Source organism: Micropterus salmoides, unplaced genomic scaffold, assembly GCF_014851395.1.
Source record: "Micropterus salmoides isolate LMB-PRFRI ecotype aquatic unplaced genomic scaffold, ASM1485139v1 Ms_hic_scaffold_7, whole genome shotgun sequence".
NCBI lineage: Eukaryota > Metazoa > Chordata > Actinopteri > Centrarchiformes > Centrarchidae > Micropterus > Micropterus salmoides.
The window spans coordinates 27,346,115-27,367,511 of NW_024044459.1; the positions used below are offsets into that span (position 1 = coordinate 27,346,115).

At 39.1% G+C, this 21,397-nt stretch overlaps 1 protein-coding gene and 1 long non-coding RNA gene across 13 annotated transcripts in view; one reads left to right on the forward strand and one right to left on the reverse strand.

Moving 5' to 3' along the window:
* Nucleotides 1-17,695, reverse strand: part of mef2cb (myocyte enhancer factor 2cb) — a 78,676-nt gene extending 60,981 nt beyond the window's left edge. For 2 of the 11 annotated variants that reach the window (XM_038703607.1, XM_038703606.1), the window contains exon 1: nucleotides 1,851-2,486. The gene's annotated coding sequence lies outside the window, so the exon portion shown is untranslated. Of the gene's footprint in view, nucleotides 1-1,850; nucleotides 2,492-4,409; nucleotides 4,536-13,443; nucleotides 13,694-17,620 lie in introns of those variants that run through there. The other 9 variants (XM_038703605.1, XM_038703601.1, XM_038703604.1 and 6 more) reach the window with 8 other exon arrangements.
* On the forward strand, nucleotides 2,185-19,528 carry LOC119891761. 2 transcript variants are annotated; one of them, XR_005442482.1, is made up of 4 exons: nucleotides 2,185-2,308; nucleotides 7,933-8,071; nucleotides 9,078-9,143; nucleotides 17,013-19,528. It is a non-coding gene; the product is annotated as an uncharacterized LOC119891761 (long non-coding RNA). The 2 variants fall into 2 exon arrangements; XR_005442483.1 differs by lacking the exon at nucleotides 17,013-19,528 and adding an exon at nucleotides 10,880-12,858.
* The last annotated feature ends 1,869 nt before the right edge of the window (nucleotides 19,529-21,397 follow it).

The window sequence follows — 21,397 nt, forward strand, 5'->3', positions numbered from 1 at the left end:
GACAGGCCAAACAGAACAACTTCATTGACGATGGGCAAAAGAGGGAAGGCCATCATTTTATATATACATATATCTCTCTCTATATATAAATATAAATATATATATATATATATATATATATATATATATATATATATATATATAACATCATAAAGGATTATAAAAACTAATGGCTAGGCACAGGACACTATACGTCCTCTTAAAATGAATATATATGTATGCCAAGTGTTGCATTGACTTTTTATAAGCTGTATCTTTGTGAAATTCAATCAAGCCGTAGTGTTTGCAATACGCTTTTCACAGAGTCACAAATTGGGTTGATATGCTGTAGTAGACATCAACACTCTCACTTAAATAAAGTACTTTTCAAGATTGCCTTCAAAATATTTCTCTAATAAGCTGTATTTCAAATTGAATAGCTCTTGTAGATCTCAAAATGTGCTGTCAATATTATTAGTTTTGTTAATTTTCTGAAACTGCAGCTATCTCTAAATTAATAGTATTTTATAATAGCATTTTATAACTAAAATTACTTTTTTAGATTTACTTTTTAATGCTTATATTAATGAGCATGAGTTAAATGCACAAAGCCCAGTCAGTTCCACAGTCGGTCAAATTAACATGTGTTCTGTGGTAATTTTATATTTTATAACCATCCTTTGTTCATCTGCACATTTCATTAATGGGCCTAATAGCCACACTTAAAGTACAAGGAAAACAAATTCAATTTTATTCATTATTCAAGTTATAACCTGCGAAAGTTGCCACAGGTTAATTATGGTGTCATTATTAATCCTCTCACTGCAACAGGTTCGACTGAGCCACAGGAGACTGAACTAAACTCACCTTATAAATATATCATTCTCGCTGTAGAGAGAGAAGTCTAAACAATCAAAATCACACAGTCGCAGAGAAGAAATTATGATTCAGCCTGAATACGCCAAACCTTCTCTAAAATACTGAATTACAATATGTTACCATTGTAACTCTCTGGTCTGCATGAATTAACGTTTAAACAAGTCTGACAAACTGTGTTCTCCTCTGGTTTGGAAATTATTAATGTTTACATTCTTTTTCTAATATATTTATATAAATTGCATTTGTACATGTTATCTTTATTTGATGTTTAATAAGACAGGGTAATTGTGATCATTAGTGCACATCAGTTTGTTTAGTATATTTAAACAACTGGTAAAGAATTATAAATAACCACAAAGTAAGGCCATCTTATGTGTAGTGAGTTTACCTACATGCTGTTGCCTTACTGAAGCAAATTATCTGAAATTGAATAAATAAAAACTTCTGAATTGCATGTATTTTTTTTCCCATTGTCTTAGACTGGGTGTTTAAACTTTCTTATCATATTATTTATTTAAATTGTATACCTCAGTTAGATAAACATTACATTAAAAACTAGTGTAACTTTTTATCTGCCATCGCATAGCGCAGAAGAACATACTGTATTATGTTATATTAAGGAGGGCAGCCTATTCAGTAGCTGTGGCTTTGGGGCTGTGCGCCTGCATGTGGACATGAGAAAGCTACACAAGGTCGACACAACTGTAACACTACCTTATGCACGCGACAGACCTTGACTCTCTTAATAGACCATAAACAGCTACCTATTTGATGTCAGACTGTAATTATAAGACATAGTTGTCACCGGCATAAGTCGATCAGGATCACAACAAATCAATAAACGCAGTTACTGTACTTTGTTGAGGAAGCAGCGCGCATCAAAATAGACCCACAAGTTTCCTTCTGGAAGATTAAAAATAAAGATCATATGATGCAACGTGTCTTGTGGATGTTTGCGAGTGAGTGGCAAGTGGTGTGAGCGCAGAACTTACTTTATTTCGTATGAAATCTTGTCCGGATGAAGTGTAAGATACAACAAGCGGTCCGCCGGTTGTTCGGTCCGGCCGATTGACAGGAAGGTTGAAGCCGCTGCTTGATGGGGACGGACTTCGTCAAGACGCACTTAAAATCCAGGAGCGCAACTTAGCAGAGGACGTCGCCGGGAGGAAAAAAGTAACCTACAGTACGTGGTTGGAGTCTCTATAATGTCAGAGAAAACTACTCTCTCTCCCTCTCTTTCCCCCTCTCTCTCTATCACACACTCTCTCTCTCTCCGTCTCTCTCTCTTTCTCTCTCTCTCTGATCGGACAGTGTGTGCGCAGGAAGCGGCAAGGACGCTTCGCCTGGTTTCTCTGCGAGGTGCCGGTGAGCGGAGAGGGTCCGGGTGTAGCGATGTAGCGGCGATGGCTGAGGTGGTGCTGGTGTACAGCTGGACGTCTGGAGCTTGCTGGTGAGGTTGAGAGGCTGTTTCTGTTCCTTCCCACAATCCCGACCGAGTCTTTCCCCAAACCCTCTCCTCTCCCAGAGCGAGGAGAAATAATCGATTTTTTCTCTTTTTTTTTTTTTTTTTTGACTCCTGAAAGGGGGCGGGCTCACATTTCCCAACTCTACTTTAATGAAAGAGGCACGGCTCATAATGCTTTATTATCGCGCCAGCCCCGTCAGAGTGGACGCACAATTAACTGCCCAGTGAGGACCACTAGAGGAAGATGATGGGGAATGTGTGCTTTAACTAATGAGCCAATGGAGAGCACGTTAAGTATTTGCAGCCGACTTTAGACAGTTAAATCTCAGTCTCCAAAGTTGGTGTTTTTGTTGTGCAAGACTCCGTTTTTGCCTGTTGTTGCATGCATGTCACATCAAATGGTAAGAATATGTTAAAACATAAGTCAGACATCCTCAAAAACCATCAACAGCATATAGCCTACAGCAAATCTCATGAAAGTGTTTGTCACTTGTTTCAGGAGTATTTTTTATTTTTTTTTAGAAATACTGAATATGCTTACATTGGAAAAAGACAGAAAAGGCAAATCTCTCCACTCAAGAAAATTTAGTATTAGAAAAAAGTTTGCTCTTAAGACTAAATTAATTATTTCTAAGATTAAGGAAATTTTGATTTAAAGATTCATTATTCCATTATGTTGAATGACATGATATTCTTCCTCCATGTGATGACACTTGAAAGGATCAACTCATACATCTTCTTCAGTAATCCCAAATATCATTCACTCTTCAGCATATTTCCTCCATGTCTGTGCAACATTTGCTGCCTTCTCTCTCGGCCGCTACAAACTTTCCACCTCCCGCACACCGCCAATCATTCTCCAGGACCCAGCTATCTCCTACAGATAAGCTCTGACACAGACAGTAAGCATGGGGGAATTACCAAGCCTTTATCCATCCAACCAAATGATTTCAAAACATCCACTCTATTAGTGTGAAGATAACAATTAGAACAGCAAGTTTACCACTTCAGATAAGACACAGACAGGCAGCGCAATGGCTTTCTGTGTTGAGATGTATTCCTGATAGGCCCTGTAATACTGCGGCTCTATTATATTCACATTATATGGGTGCTGTATCAGTTTGAAGATTTTTAATGGTTGTCTTGAATGAAGCCCGTGACACTCTAATGCAGCATCAGGTCTCACTCTTGAGTTTTCTTCAGTTCGTCCTCAGAAAAAGAAAATATATAATCCTGGGCTTTGATTAACTTGGGTGTTTGAAAGTCCTTTCGCGATAGTTTTGGCTGGTCAAAGTTTTATATACAGCGGAAAATCTTTACCATTTCCATACTAAAAAATTAAAGCACAGTGTTTGCCCCTTCCTTTTTTTTTTCTTGTCAGGGTAAAAACAGTTTGCCTCTTTTGTGGAATTTTTATCATGTCATCACCTTCATTTTATTGGAAGTGGGGTATATCCACTTTTACTGAAATTATTAGACTAATACCACTTAATACACCTTTTTGTCAAAATGCAGACAGTGAAGCATTTTCCCTTACGAGCTTAACTTTGCAGTAGCCACATGCCTGTCACTACAGACTGCGTGAAGTGTAAGTGGACACCAAGCAGCACCCTAATCTTTCCCTTCCTTTGAAGTTCACCTGTGAAGCATGAGCCATGTATGCAGCCAACCACCCAGTCAGTCAGTCAGGGTAGGAAATGGCAGGACATGAAATCAGTTAATAAATAAATCAGGCTGGCTAATCTGCTTGACGGGCGGACATTACAGCGTGTAACTGAAGCCGCTGGTGTCCGATGACTCGGGATACCACCTTCACATCACCTGACCTTTTAATCTTTAATAGCAATTCCTCTGGCCCCCAGACCTTCATAATAATCAATAAGGTGTAGTCTGTTAGACACAGTGGGTTCATAAAGGCAACATGGCAGATATCAATGGCATCACATGTATAAAAGATACAGATTCCACACTCTTAACAGACACAATTTCACTAATTCTCAGACTTCTGAGCATGTGCTAATGGCAACTGCATTAAATATGTCACCTACATATGGACACATATTGGTGTGGGCATGATCGTACATACCACGTTCAATGTTCCTTCGCCTGCTGTCTTGCGTGCCCTCAGTCTCGTAGCTTTCTATGCTGTCTGTCAGCGATTCATCGGAGAGGTCCTTTCAGTGTAATGCTTGAGGTTGTCTTTGGTTGGCACCTGGGAGGAGAGGTAACACAGGGAAGCATGAGGAGGAGAAGAGAGAGTGAAATGGTAATTGTTTGCATGAATGTGCATGCACCTTACACATAGTGAGCGGGATCCATGTTAACATCTACAGTATGTGTGTGTGCATGTGTATGTGTGTTTGTGTGTTTAATGGCTATATGAAATTTAAAGAAATAAATGGGGTTGGAGGTGGATTGGATATATTTGAATGGTGAAAAATCATTAAACAAGGCAAACACTGGCTTATGCATATTCATAAATGACTGTCTGACTTGTCTACAGAGAAAAACTTATAGTATATGCTCACACATTAATTGCAAAGAAAGGAAGAGCCTGTATATTTTGCTGTTGAGAGTACCAAATGGGGGTCTGCGGCTAAATCTGAATATGGTAGAAACAGCTCAAAGCTTTAAAGCCAGATTATTGTTACATTGAATTCATTCACAGTGTCATATTATGCCTTTTACTTAGGTACACAATAAGTGCGTACAAACAAGCTGAGTGTGTTGTGGGTTGAATATTGTAAGTTGTGGCATTTGTGTTATCTGGAGCCAAAGTATTTTCCTCTTAAAGCTAGGCTAGGCAATGTTTTTTTATATATTTGTTGAAATTGTCTTTACATCCCGACAGCAATCAATAAATAAATCAATCAATAAATGTTCTGCCACAGCCAATCATTTCATTCCCTACCAGCCTGTCTATCCACCTTCCTGCGTGCACTCTGCCTGTGCACCCATTGCGCATGAAAATGTGTTTTGCGGGAGTGGCTTTCGAGGGAGGCCTCCCACAAAACAATCAAGCTGTCTCTTGCTATTTTCTATAACGTTCCCTACCCCAGCTTTAATTAAAACCAACTAAAGATTATTAGTTGCATGCAATCCCCGAACTTGTGTTTTGATGTGTGTGTGTGAGGTTGGGGGGGGGTTGACAGTCTCATCCTGGTGGAGAAAAATCAACAGTTTTCCAAAACAATTATGTAATTTCAAATATGTCACAGTCTGTATACACACACTTTAGGCTTTTGGGTAAATGCAATTTCGTGAGGTTTGGCATCAGCTGTGCATAAAAAGAGAAGAAGGGAAACTACGACTGCATGTTAAGTCAAACACATAAGTGCGGTTTGCTGATATTGATCTTGCTTGGATTGTTTCTTAAGCCTCTCCTGGCAATCACTTCACAGCATGTGTCACACACACCACACACATGCACATAGCTCGCCTGAAAATGTGTGGTTTTTTGTAACGGAGGGAGAAAGAAAGGAATGCCTCTCTCAAGCAAAAGATAAACACAAACACATTTCCAGGGCAAACAGGAACAGCCCGGGCTCAGTGCAATCTGTTGTCGATCATGTACACGTGAAAACACAATCTGCCTGTCACAGTAGATGATGTTGTCAAGCACTCTGCCTCACTGCTCTTGAGAATTAGCCAGCTATTGCGGAAGCACTACGAGGCACATGGAGTATTTGTTGTATGTCAGATATGTCTGAGGATGCCTCCATCATTATTTGGTATTTACGGCTTTCAGTCATTCTTTCTGTGTTGGTTCCCTAATGAATTTGAAAGACATTTAGTGTTTTGACACTAGATTGATGCTACATGATGTGACGACCAAACTCTTCACAGGGGGTACAGAAAGACCTGCAGGCCGTTTTTACTCATAAGCTCAGCTGGGAATCTATAGATCTTACTTCTGCACTTGTGTGTATGTAGGTGTCTGTGTTTCTTAAGGGTAGACTTATATAGATGTTTGAGGGGCAGTCACAATACACGATTTTAGACTGAAGTCTCAGTACATCATGCTGATATTTAATTAGAATATTATGAATGAATATATAAACATTTCCTCTGAAATGTAATTGAAGACAGGATGGAAAAGCCTCTGAAAAAGCCATCATGTATGATTAAATTCTGCTCCACATATTTAGTTGTAGGAGATATTGGGGAAAATTACACAAGCCTGAAGAAATTAACTAAGCAGTAAAATGAAGAAATAATTCAAAAAGAGTAACAAGTAAGGCATTTATAAAATGATATCTGGATATCCTGCACGTCCTCATACCTAAACGACAGAATAGGTTGTTTGATGACTCCCAAGATGACATATATTAACGTTCCCCAAAACAACATGACCAATGGAGAGTACCAACTAAAGGCGTACCGAACCTTTGTTTTCATGGTTTGGTTAGGTTTGGTTAGGTTCAGGCACCAAAACTTGATTTAGATTTAGGAAAAGATCATGGTTTGGGTTAAAATAAGTAAGTCACATTAGTAAGTCACATGATGCAACTTACCAAGTCAACAGTGACTTTTGGTTTCACACGGGGAACAAATGGGCCTAGGTGAAAGCCCTGTGTCTGACCCATCCATCCATCCGGGTCCAGCATGGACTTTGGCGCTCTTTATACTACCTCACCTGACTTCCTCCTTTGCTCCTATCACAATTGCTAAGGCCTCTAGAGGTCGTGGCCTAACAATAAACTTAAGTGTGGGTTGTAATTAGCTGCTTGCACAGACGATCTATACGGACATATTTTTGGGGAGGACGGTCTGGATAAATCTGTTAATGTGTAATCTGCAAGTGTTAGTGTCATGCAAGCTTGCACTAGGGGTGTGCCATGAGATCTTGCGATATTAACGTGATAGTGACGATTTTGACTCACATTATCAGCATGTCAGTATCAGCATGAAGAGTGTACAACATTGTCACTGTTTCTGCACCACAGTCCATTATAAACCACATAATAGATAAAGTTTATACAAGCGAAACATGTTAAATCTCTCTGACCCTCACCAAAACTGCCCGCCAGCAATAATATCTGGCCAGCGGTGCTTCGACAGAGGCAAAAAATATAGTGATGATAGTGGTGCTGAAATAGATCCCAGTCTTGAATGCATTTTAATATTACGTCTTATATTCTCACCCACGATCTAATGGTTGAAAAGATTGCTCTGATGCACAACTTATTTGCCGACCACTGATGTATTATTACTTCTTCTTCTTCTTCAAATGTACGTATTCTACATGTTGATGAGTGTCTACACTGCCTGAATTCTACCAGAAGTTGAACAAGACGAACGTAGTGATGAAATGCGCTCTGTAGCGCTATTTGGCCCTTTTCAGCTACTGTAGAAACATGACAGCGCAATGTGGTGACGTCCATGGAAGGTTGTGCCCGTGGTTATGTAGATAGAAATGGCTCATTCTAAGGTAATAAAAACATAACGGTTCATTATGTAAGGTCTTCATACACCATTGAAAATATAATTATGGATCTTATATTGCATTTCTGTCAATGGATCCTCGGAAACATTACACACTGGACCTTCAAAAAAAATTAAACACACTTAAAATTCATCTTACATATATTTTTTGTTCATGTTAACAGATGAATATTGTACAGGACTTGATCCACCTGAACATCTGGGCTCTGTTGTCAGGGAAAACATACCTGCTTTAGAAGTCATCTCACACTCTGCAGACAAGATGAGAGACATTTCCCTGCCAATCTGCTCCTGGTATTTTATGTAAGTCATCCAAAGCGTTATATTACACATGATTTGGAGCTCCTTATTAATAAGGTTTATAATGAAACTCAGAGGGCAATATCATCAGTAATTATAGTAGCAGGAATTGTACCATTGTACAGTATAATTAAGGGAGCAAAGGTGAGAAAACCACATTTAATTAACTGAAATCATATGTCCTCATATTACAAAATAATAAAATAACAAATTTCATGCTCCTGAGGAAGTATTTATTTGTACATTCAAATTAGCTTTTGCAATATAAAGGTGACATTCCCCTTCCTAAATTTAGATCGCCTGCAATATTACCTGTATAATTCTACCATTGACAGAAAGCAGTATGTTCAAACTGTTTTTGAAACACGTATAGATTATACATACCAGAGCCTTGTGGCAATTGCTTTTGCAAAATTTGTTAAATGTAAATGTAACATTTTTTTATTTACATGTGTTTTATGTGAAGTATTGCACTTGAATGACAACTTATTACATTCATTTGCTTTGGTCACCTGTAATTCTTGTAGTTTTCTCCAGGAAGAAATTAGCAAAGCAATATTTATATGAAAAAAAGTTCTATCTGCTTATCATTAGCTGTTCTGTTCCATAATAGTATGACTAATTTTTCACTGAAACCATTCAGAGCCTTATTTTCAATAACACAGTTTTCTGTGTAGCTTTGATGTTAACTCTGTTTGGACAGCATGAAATTCACTGCACCAGTGCATGCATTTCCTTGTCCTTAGTAGTTCAGTTAGTTCAGTTTCAGAACAGCACCCTGTTGGCTCAAAATCCAACTTGAATGCAATAATAACAAAGTCAGAAGTCCTCTGAAACTGTAATAGCCACATAACGACCCCCTACCGTGCAGTGTCATATGAGAGACAGCACTGGTGATTTGCATGTGTCGTGTTTAACCAACAGTTTTCTGTCTGTACACCTTTTATGCATTATGGATGAGGCACAAGCTGAACAACAAGCTCTCCCTTTGTTCTGCCTGATGCTCCAGTTACATCATAGGAAAAGCCCCATGGTCCTGTGACTGCGCCGACTGGCTGAGACACAGTGCCGCTGGGTGAGTTGTTGATCAGGCCTGTTGCTTCTTCACTTTGTTGCACTATCTACTATATGTGTAAATGTAGATATGGCCACATACACAGCTACAAACACATAAAAAACATCCAAATAACATTTGGATATTTAAAACCCAAAGAGCAGCTGTTGACTACACATGTTATTTGATTATTCAGGCTTGAGATCTGCAAATTAATTAACTTGATGAATCTGTCCAGACGGCTTACTAATTTTACAATCAAAATTATTTAATGTCATGTATGTCATAAATGTACACATGGCAGGTGTCATCAGTACGCCACCTGCTACATCTGAAAAGTACGTTTTGTCTACAGAGGTGCATTCATACAATCTGTGTAATGAAATGTGCTGCCTGCAGGGGAGCTCTGCATCCTTCTCAGCACAGAATAGATTGGTTTATCACACAGGATAACTGGAGGAATGCCCCATACAAAGTTTAACCAGTATTTTTTAACCTTAGATTATTTTAATTTAGTGGAAAGTGTAATAACAGTTTCATTTAGAGGAATCATATAACATTTAAGCAAAGTAATTTTATTTTTACAGAATTAACTGTCAGTAATTATTATCCCACATGCAAACATTTGAATTATATTCATTTTTTTATTCTAATCCCTGACACTGGCACTTCTCTCCCCCCTCTTATAGCTGTAGCAAGTGTAATTGCCAGACTTTATGCCTGTATATAACGGGCTCAAAGTTCCCTTTGTCTCCACTAGATTGCTTCATGTGAGGGGAAAAAAAGAAACTCACTTTCTGCTAATGATTTTTCCTCCCTTTGAATGGTTGGAAAGTAATTCCCAATGAACTGCTCCAACACAGGCACAGTTATTTCATTGTTCTCGCTGCCCTTTCTCTAATTGTGCCCATAAAGGGGAGATGGTGATGTTACATTTTTTAAATTCTGTTTAAAGGGTGTCCACTGGTGTTTCTTGAAGTGGTGCAAAAGCTGTGTCTGCAGCATTAATAGTGTTAAATATACAGAAATGGAATGAATCCTAAGTCTGAGCTACTTCTATTATCAACATGTGAATATGTTTAAATAAACACAGAACTATATCATAAGGTAAACTTAATTTAATCAAAGTTTGGTTTTGAGTTGCATATTTTTATAATCCTCCCCAGAAAAATTACAGTATTGGTTGTTTGTTTAAAGGCCTAAAATGACTCTAAAGTTCCATTTACCTGACAAGGACCTCTTGTGGCCATGCAAATTCAGACTCTCGTTGGTTTAGGAGCAAAAGTGGCATTAGCATGAGGTTATGTAACGTGGCTTTGACATGGGAGACCGCTGTTTATTTCCCATTGGTTTCTTTTAACCATGACCACAATAGTTCCCTAAACTTAACTGATAGTTCTTTTTAAACAACCTCTTTCCCCAACTTTAAGTAGGTTGTGTGACTATCTTAACCATAGTGGTGGCATGTTGCCCTGCTAATAGTGGAACCAGGTCCACCATTTCTATAGCTGAAGTAAGCAGTGCTAGATCAGTAGCTTTTTAAAAAGAAATAGATGTAGACAAGTATTTCTGTAGTTTCTTCAACAGCACAAGATCACAGTTTTAAAATTTTACTATTTACTTTTTTATTCTTTTACTTATTTGATCACTATTTTTCTGAAAATGTGTTTGACTGACGTGGGCCTAAACAGTAATAGTGTAATACATGTATCTATCGCACAAAATCCTACAGTCATCTCTGTTTCATATTCCCATAGTAACCACTGCACAGCAGAAGTCCCTCCTGCAGCTGTTGACCTCAGCCAATTCCCTTGACAATTGAAGATCACTCAGCATGGCTATGCAACTTCTCCCACACTCTCAACAAGCAGCTGATAGCATCTCACTGTGAAGAAAAGCAAGTGAAGCGGAATATATTGTGTGTCTAAATGAGGGTTCCCCAGCTCTAATGTGTGATAGCGAGGCCTAGCGACCATCAGGCTAGGCCTATGTTACACGTTGGAGCTCGGCAGACGAGCGGCAGCGTCTAAAGCTCTTTGTGCCTCCAGGATCACCCCGACTCATTCTTATTCAGACATGATCAGAGGGGAGGCAGGCAACTGAGATTAGCTGCAGATCAAAGGAGCTGCCTCGCGCCAGCACTCGTGTTTTGTAGATTTAGGCATCCCCAGCGAACAGGCGTTGTATGGTGGCGGCAGAGCGTCATACTGTTTTCTGGCCTCGACAGTGCTCGGGGGGGTAAATGGAAAGAGAGCTTTCATACAGGAGACTGGACTGCTGCTGGAAATCTTCCAGAATTAAATAATAAAGACAATAGAGAATGAAAGGAAAAATAAGAGCATAATGAGTATGCTGTTACTGTAAGCCATTTCAGTGGAACAAAGATTTACTTTCCATGCCATTGCAATTGAAACTGCTTCCATATGTGTAATAGGTCTTGGTTCAGTGATAATTTGTTTTAAAATGAAATACACTTTCTACAGTAACATATCATAGGTAACTCAAGACCATCTGGATCAGTGGTGCCCACCAAATAACCATGGAAACTGACTACTACCCTAACTTCTGCTATAGATTCTGTCAGCGGCTGTAAAAGAATAAACAAACAGCAAAGTACCTCTATGCTGTATCTTAACCTTTCAATTAATTTACACAGAAACAGCTTTTGAATTATGAATGACTTTTTAATGTGTCACAATCCTAACCTTGAATAAAATTTGATTTCTATTATATTCACATTTCAGACATTACCAGTGAAGATAAACAAACATCCCCCTAGCATTCATACCGCATAAAGAAAAACAACAATGTAACTAATAGCAGTGAGTGTGAAGGTGAAATGACAGGATGAGGAGAATTTCAAAGACAGAGAGGCAACTGCGTAAGAGTGCTCGCCACCCTACAGAGAAAGAAAACAACGCACTTCCTCAACTCTGCTGACCATCAAAGCCGTGGAATTCAGGGGCAGAAAAGCTAATAAGTGAGGACTGAGCGGTTCCTGTAAACTGGGTCAAAGTTAATACCAAGAGGACAGTCTCCCCAGGTATCAAATAAGGGACGTGAATGCATGTCTACTTCTATACATCTATACATCTTTTTTTACCTGTGAATTTTCTCTATTTTAGATTGTCACAGTTTGCTCAGAAACTTTGCTCAGAAAAGAAGGAAGTGTTTACATTTTTATCATTAGTGTTAATTAGTAGTTGTGATCGCAGGTTGTCCAATGAGATTCAAAATAAAATCTGAAATGTTAAAATATATATAACATGTGAGCATATCAAACTCAGGAATAATTTTACTTCTCCTCTTATTTTATCCAACAGCTACAGTTGAATCAAATGTTGATGGAAAATATCCAACAGTTATTCACTGCTCATTAAAATCAAACAAAGCCTTTGCTTTGGTATGAAATTCCATTTGGTTGTTTTGGGACAAGTGCCCTATAGTAGCTTTTCTTATGTCTCCTGTGAAGCCATTTGGTTAGGAATACACCCGTTCTGTTCATTTAATATGACGAAAGTTTCTCCTTTGTTTTTAAAAGTTTGCCCAATATGTCTAACTTTAACAGCAAACTGTGTGACACATATTGCTACTGAAGTGTGTATTTGCCTCTTAGGTAGCTACCTCAAGGGAATGAGTCATTTCTAAAGCAAACAGCATGTTGAGGCCATGCTCTTTTCTCTCACTGATAATTCCAGATTGCACAATGAGATGTTCTAAGCAATTACCCTTAAAAGTACCAGTAACCTAAACTGACTGTGAAGAATTAGAAACAGAGAAACTACGCAATAGAACTTCCCACTTTAGTGACTTTTAGTGAAACCATTTGTCTTACCATAGAGAAATAAAAATGTAGACTATTTAAACTTAAACACACCTCAATCAGCTATTCCACAAGAGCTCCAGTGAGGTGGTTGGCACCAGCTGGTACCTGACTCCTCCTTCAGTAGTGTTAGAACCCCTCTCGTGTCTTTTTACTTTGTGAGGAGCAGGAAAAACTCAAAGTAAACACCAATTTATTGTATCGTCTGGCCTTGTTAACACTGGCATATTCTTTTCTGTATTGGGCTCCATGACAAAGACATCATTCACTAAATCAAGCAAGGGTATAATGAAACAATTAGGGATCAGCACTTCAAAATGCATTTCAGAACGGTTCAAACTGAGCAGCTCAAATATCAAAATTATGGCTTAATCTGTTAAACACGTCATGACCCACTGTGCACAGTTTGAAATTGTGAGAGACAGGTTTTCCACTTGCAGCATGAGATCCAGAGGAGAGGGAAAAAGGGAAGGGAATAGGTGTACTGTGAAAACTCACCCTTGCCGTTTCTCTGCTTCCCCAGGAAGTTACACCCAGCAGCACCCGCTAAGGCCCAGCTCAATCAGACAGTTAAAAAAATAATTTAAAAAGTAAGGAAAAGAAAGGAGATAGTGGACAAAAAGAAAACAAAAAAATACCGACAAATATTGCCTAAAATAAATGTCCTGCATGTGATAAAGCCAGACCAGCTGGCTTTGAATAGAAACCCCCAATTTGGGTTGTGTGTTTGCCCCTGATCTCGGTCTGAAGTGACACCAGGTCTGGTTCTTTCCAAACACCCCCCACCACCCCTACCCTTCTCTCTCAGCTGAATCCACCTGTCCCCATCACTCCTGGTAAATTTAGCCTTCTGAGGGATCAGTGAATGACCCCCCTCACCCCCACCCTAAACACACATACACACACACACACACACACACACACCACAGACCTTTGTCAGCACTTGTATATAGGCCCTGGATTATTGCCCCCCCCCCCTCAGAATGCTGCCATCTTCACAGTGGCAAAAAAAAGACACCCCTCCCCTTTTTTCTCCTTCACACTTCACAAGTCTAAACTGTCCAGACAACATTCTAATTAGTTGTATGTTCTTTTGAAACAGAGCTGTTACAGGTGGAGTTAAATATCCCATACTTTGCACAAACGTTCAATTTGTTTCTATAACCTCTCTGTAAACATTTACCATACTGTATTACAAGGGCCAGATCTGTAAGATTTTTATCATGGAAAATCCTAGATTAAGAGCTCATATAAAATGTTATTTCTTGAATTTGACGGCCTAGGGTATCCCAGCTGCAAAACATTAAATCAACTTTGCTATATGAAATACTGTTACCCCTTTCATAACCAACATCAGTGAAATGTTATGTGAATCATAAATAAATTATCCAATGGAAGAGATTAGCAGGCATTGATAGCATCTTGTCAAATGTCAAAATACCAGGTGCAATGGTATACACCTATAATTTGGTAATTATAAGCTCATTTAACTAAGTACATCTATGACTAAAATCCACCTACAGTTATACACTGCTCAGGAAATGTCATTTCTTCATTAATACCTGATAAAAATCATGCATCTCCATCCAAGAGAAAAGTTTTGAGTTTCCCTAAGCTGCTGGCACCTTGACTGAAAGCCATTTCTCCTTCTAAATGATACATTCAGTAGAATGTAAGTATCAACAAGCTTAAATCGTAATATCCGCTGTGACTGTTTTCACATTTGCAGAGTTTTGCAGGGGTGGAACAGGGCTAATTGTATTTTTATAAGGTATTTTCCAGTCAGGTTCTTATACCTGATGCCAAGATCTTATGTAGATAATGACACTGAATGATACACCCAAATTAGTGTTTTATATATCCCTCCTAAATCAACCAATTAATGTGGAGATTGATGATATAAAGGAAAGATGAGCAGAATATAGATTGGTATTTTCCCAGAATACATCCAAAAGAGGAAATCCACTGTAAGAGGAGATAAAACAGTGGTGTTCCCTTGATGATAGGCATTCACACTCTTCTGACAGTGAAATATATTTTGTATCGATCCAGGAGTATTGTTTACATGTTTCTGGGCACAGATAATGAAATAATTTGGTTTTTTTTGGAAATTTCCGTCACCATCACTACCTGTACACCTATACATTGAGGGATCAGTGTCTGCTCTGTCTGGTATTTGTGACGACCTCGTGGGCAGGAATTCAGTGATTTTTTTGTGTGGCGGTGGGGGTGGGGAATGGTTGATGGATGTCGGTGGGAGTTCATTTAATTATGACATCCCTAGATGAGGGAGGGATTCAGTGTCTTGATCAAAGTAACTTTAACATGGTGACATTATTTGTGCTGTACCCACAAAGCCAACATATTGCCTTTGATACCACCGAGCCTGAACAATCTACAACCATTTGCATGTACACACACATCCACATTGTGCTGGGTTCGCTTATTGGCTTGTGTATTTTGGCTAAAGACTTCCTTTGAGTATGCTGACTTGCCAGTAGGGGCCTTGTGAGAGGGTATTTTAGCGCTTCCTTTCTTGTTAATGGGGCTGTTGAGGGACTAAGTTGAGGGACAGAGGACTAAAGCCTGGCTGTCTTTTTATGAGTGTGGCAGGGTCAAGAAGGAGAAAAACAGAGAGCAGCATGGCAGTTTGTGCCACACTGTCGACCACAAGAACCAGCAAGGCTACAGTCAGTAAACTTTAAGAGTACATCCTGTCCTAATCAAATGAGGACTAGCCAGTCCACATAAGCGTTTCCACCAAGTAGTCCAGTCCAGTTCAGTTCCTTACAAATTAGAACGGGTATCTTCGCATTTCCATTGGCTAAGTTCTGGATGGTACCAATGGAACCACTCCATTCTGTTCCATTTTTTTTTAGAAACACTGCAGTCCGTTGATTGGTCAACAGAATCCTCACGTCTCGCGTAACAACTCAATGGACAAACCAGCCATTTGTAAATATCCCATCGACTGCAATGGAGATTAAAAAGTCTTTTCAAATTATTTTTATTTAATTCTGAAAATGCCAGTGTAACTGCTCCCGAGTTGTACTGCAAGGTCCTGACTCAAACCCGCAGCCTCAGGTACAGGAGACGAACATGCTAGCTAGGAGGCTAAATCCATGGGCACTAGCATCATTTGCTACGGCATCTCTTGAGGCGTCAAGGGGTGAGGTTTACTCACTGCACAGCCTAGCTGGCTACCGTTTCAACAGACACATATTGAGAAGAAAGAACACGAAACATCCAGTGTCCTCCATTGTGTTCCAGTGTTCCTTTGTTTACTCTGTCGCGTTTGATATGATGTCAGGCTATTTATGTGTTGCTCTGTCTACATCAACTTAAATGTCTGTGGTGGAAACGCATCTATGATTAGGTACATGCAGGTAAAGGTTAGGTACAGGTTTCAAAGATACTAACCCGAAATATTTGGCGGACACTATACACTCTTTGGTTTGGGTGGAATGATTTTGTGTAGCCTATGTATTTATGTTCATGCATGTTCATTTTAAATATGGAATTCACTCATTAGTGCACATATGTGTGATCTTGTGCATATTAGTGTGTGTGACCGGGGGGTGAGGCCGTGTGTCCGTGCTGTGGCTCACAACACTGTGGGCTATGCCAGTGGTGAAACACAAAGTGTTCTGTCAGCTGAGAGGTGACAGGCGCTCAACAGGAAACGTGGCATGGCGTCTCCTCTGAAAACTCCTTTCACTGTGTTTTATTTTCTCTCTATTTTTCTGTTGCTTTATCATTAAATCATCAACAGAAAATTAAAGTAATTATTGTAATGAACCCACTGACAGGTTTATGTAACTCTGGGTGGATTTATGAGTGCTTTTATAACAACTCTACAGTAGTCTGGGGCAACCCTATAGTCTGGCTTGGAGCTGCTGATAATGAGAATCACTTGTAAGAGTTCATGTGTCCGTTGTAAATTTATTTTAAATAATAATAATGCAGAATACTGTGTTAGAAGTAATGCTTTTTGACTCATATTTGTCTGTGTGTGTGTGTGTGTGTGTGTGTGTGTGTGATTAAACCGTTTCTTTTTCTGCCAACAGTGCACTGCATGGCGTGAGCTGACTTCAGCGTGTCTGCCCAGCCCTCTGCTCCACACAAGGTCGCTCTGTGTGTGTTCGGCCTCGGAGAATGAGGGGAGGCCGCGGCGCACAATCACCACTAAGCACATACCTTTCTGCCCCACAGCCCCACCAGCCCAGACACAAACCTAGGGGCTGTATGTTTATCAAGCGTCTCAGGGTAAGACTGCTGGTTTAGGACCTCTGCTCGGGACACTTTAACCATCATTTTCATCACGAATCACTCTCAATGAAAAGGATTTAAAGCGCTGACTTTAAATCAGCACTCAAATCTGATATGCTTGATAAATACCAGCTGAGGCCTTAACCCAACCCGGACCACAGCAGATTAACAAGGTTTGACCGAACCAGTCCTCTGGAGCTCTATCCTGATGAGCTCTGTTGGTTTTATAAGAGGCCCCCTGTGACAGGATCTGATAAAACACAGCAGGAGGAGGGTTTGAAAGAGAGCTGGAGAGTACAAGAGAGAAAGATTGAGAAAGACAAGGACAATGAGAGACTGAGAGAGTGCAAGAGTGAGAGCGAGTACACACCTCAATCCAAAAACAATATTTAGACTGAAACCTTACCCTCTCCATCTGGCTCTTTTGAAGGGTGGATTTTGACTGGTGCCATGGCTAACTCTTTATTCCACACTGCTCCTTCTGTAGGTCCGCTGTGACATTGTTCCTGAAGGACAGTTGTACAGGAAATAAATGTAGTGCATGACAAAGTAAATTCTATGACTACTATCAGGCATTTAGAATTTTATCACACACTGTGCATAATTTCTAATTGAAATACTGTAAATTAATTACAGGTAAAATGCAGGCAATGTATCGCATATATGCAGAACTTATATTTTCTGAACTTATAAGAGTATTCCTTTCCACTCTTCCTCTCTTCCCATACTGTGATTCAAACTATGGCCTAAGGCACCATCTTTAAAGTGAAGGGCGGTCCATTTGAAACTTCAGCCCCATATCTGCAATTTAGGGGAATCGTCAAAGATATTAGTAAAAGAGTAAGAAAGGGCAAAAATAGGATGACTTCCTGATTAGCCACATCCTTTAAGCTTTCACAAGTAGATTGGACCAAACTCACAATATCAAAAATGAGCATTTGATTAATATTCATGCTTTAGGTTTTAATCATTGACGTTGGATACAGTGCAACCACATCATTCAATTAAATCTCAATGCTGTAACTCACATTTTCTCCTCATATTGCTCTTTGAGTGTTTTAACCCCTGAGTAAACCTCCATGACAGATGTATTGACTTGAAAGCCAATAGGAACTGAGACAGTGATGAACTCGTGATGCCTTTTGAACCCAACTTAACTACATACTGTACCATATTCAGTAATGCCATATTAACTCAATATATGATCACAACTTCCTTTGAAAGTATGCCAAGCAAGAAATTGCCTATTAGTGTAATTTTTTTTTAAACTAAGGCTATATTTAGCATCTGCGCATAAGGAATTTATCCTTAGCTTGTTGAATGAGAGCATTAAAAACTGCATTTCACTGTGTATCTTTGAAATCTAAGTAAGATAACGTAGCACTGTTTGGAAAATCATTAGCGGTATTAATTAATGGACTGTGCATTGTTACATAATTCTACCATTCATATTATATTGCTCATATGTAAACATATAAAATTCTGCCCAATACACTGTACAATGTAATGCTGTATAATTTTTTGGAAATGTATTGTGAAAAAAATTGATGTAATGATCTGAATCAACATTTTATTTATGTTTATTCGCTTTGACTGAGGAGAAACTAAATCATTGGTGATGTCTCTGTGTGTATCATGTCATCTATGGGTTATTGACATCCTTTAAGGGGAAATTATTTGCTTTCTTTATTGCTCCTTATTACACACCCAGCAGTAAATTCACACTCTCACATTTTCCAACCTGTGGTATTTTGTAAGTGATATATCACTTGGATAGCTCATTTTCAATGTCTCTTAAGTACGGGTTCAGCTAGTAAACCACAAATTAATTAATCACCATCAACAGCCAAGGTTTTTATTGTTTTCCCTGTCTATTTCTTTTGATACACAGTATTTGATCCTTTCATACAGTTCGAATTACCGAGGTCTGAAGTCTTAAGTCTTATGTAGTCTGGTGTGTATAAGAAGAAAAATATCTGAGATTTTGCTTTTGTAAATATATTTACTATTTACTGACTTCAGCATGGCTCTGGGGTCCAGTGATTTACAAATAAGGCAATAGCATACACAAGTATGATTTTCTTGTGTAGAAGTGAATTAAGGGACACATTCAAGATATTGGTAGTAATTTACAGATGTAATTTTATGTTGATAAGTCAGAATGAGATATAATACAATGTCTATTCTTGTTTTGTACAACCCTCGCAGCATTGCCAGTAATGTACATTTCAATTAACTATTGTCGCAATTTGTAGTGAGTAAGGATGAGGATCGTTAATTTTTATTGATATTGATACCCTTATTGAGACTGCTTAACGATCGGATTCTTTATCGATACCACTATCGATACTTTACTATTATTTAGTGATGGTTATTTGGTAAGACCAGACCCAACGGGCATGAGGTAGGCCTGCACGGTATGAGGAAAATATTCAATGTGCGATAACGTTATATATTGACATGACATATCACTTGCGATAAATAAACATATATTGAAGTGTACATATTAACTGCCTGGTTGTTTTTAATGTAATATTTTAAATACAGCTAAATGTTGTTTCTAGACAACAGCAAAGTAACTCAATAACTTTATCTGACATCACAAGTATTGAGTGACGTTTTTGAAAGAATAACATCAGTCTGTATAAGTTGCTCCTCCTCTCTCGCTGGCTGCAGGTAACGTTACCAGGTGGAAGGAGGAGCGGCTGGTTTGTCTCTCTGTTTGAGTTTTTAAGACTACAGACCAGTCTGTTCACCAGACAGACAGCTTTCTATTTAACGTTAGCTTGTTTTTAACATTTGGCTAATGCCAAGCTAGTGTTAGCTGTGCTTGTATAAAACATACAGGATGAGATACTGAGGACAGAGATGATTTAATTAACCATTTCTACATGTTTAACGTTACCTTACAGACAGGTGCATTGATAAAGTATTGTCTTTTTACTTGCGAAGGTTTTATTGCACGTACTTACAGTGACGATTGTAGCTGTCGTCAACTAACGTTACAGTAGTTTGGAGCTAACTTACCCCTCACTGGATTACCTCGCGACGGCGCAGCCTCTCGCCCTGCTGCAAGTGTGTGTGTGTGTGTGTGTAGGAGCCGACAGAGTGCAGGCAGAGACTGCAACCTGATGATTTTAAGATCCATTGCGTTTTAAATTAAATCAAATTTGACGCTCGAGACATAATGTTACATCATAGGACCCGCAAGTCTCGATAGCAGTATCGATACGCTCGAACCTTATTGATTTTCAGGTTTTGAGAAATTTTGGATCCCCATCCCTAGTAGTGAGTGATACCTGGGCAACTGTATGACGGCTGAAGTATAATTGCAGGAATAAGTATGTGAACCCTTTGGAGCTACTTGGATTTCGGCATAAATTGTCACAACAATAGACAAACACAGTCTGCTAAAACTAATACTGCACAAATAATTATATGTTTTCATGTTTTTAGTGAACACACTGTGTAAACATTCACAGTGCAGGCTGGAAAAAGTATGTGAACCCTTGCATTTAGTAACTGGTTGATCCTCCTTTGGCAGCAAACTTTTCCTGTAGTTGCAGAACACACCTGAACAATGGTACGTAGGAATTTTGAACCATTCCTCTTTACAAAACTGTTTCAGGTTAGCAATATTCTTGAGATGTCTGGTTTGAATCGCTCTCTTGAGGTCATGTCATGTCAATTGGATGGAGGTCAGGACTCCACTCCAGAAGGTGTATTATCTTCTGCTGAAGCCATCCTTTGTTGTGCTTTGGGTCGTTGTCCTGTTGCATCACCCATCTTCTGTTGAGCTTCAGTTGGTGGACAGATGGTCTTACGTTCTTCTGTAAATTTTGTGATAAACTTTGGAATTAATTTTTCCTTCGATGATAGCAACGCTACCAGGCGTGAGGCAGTGAAGCAGCCCCAAACCATGACTCCCCCTCCACCATACTTCAGTATGCTGTTCCTTTTTTCCTCCACATATAGGGTTGTGTGTTCCTTCCAAAGAACTCAACTTTGGTTTCATTTGCCCTCAGAATATTTTGCCAGCAGTCATGTGGAACATCCAGGAGCTCTTTTGCAAACTTTAGACATGCATAGTAGGGGTAAACCAGGGCGAAAGTAACATGGGACGAAAGTAACAAGGTGATTTTCTCAGAGCCCTGACTGCAATTGCAGTCCAAGCTTTGACAGC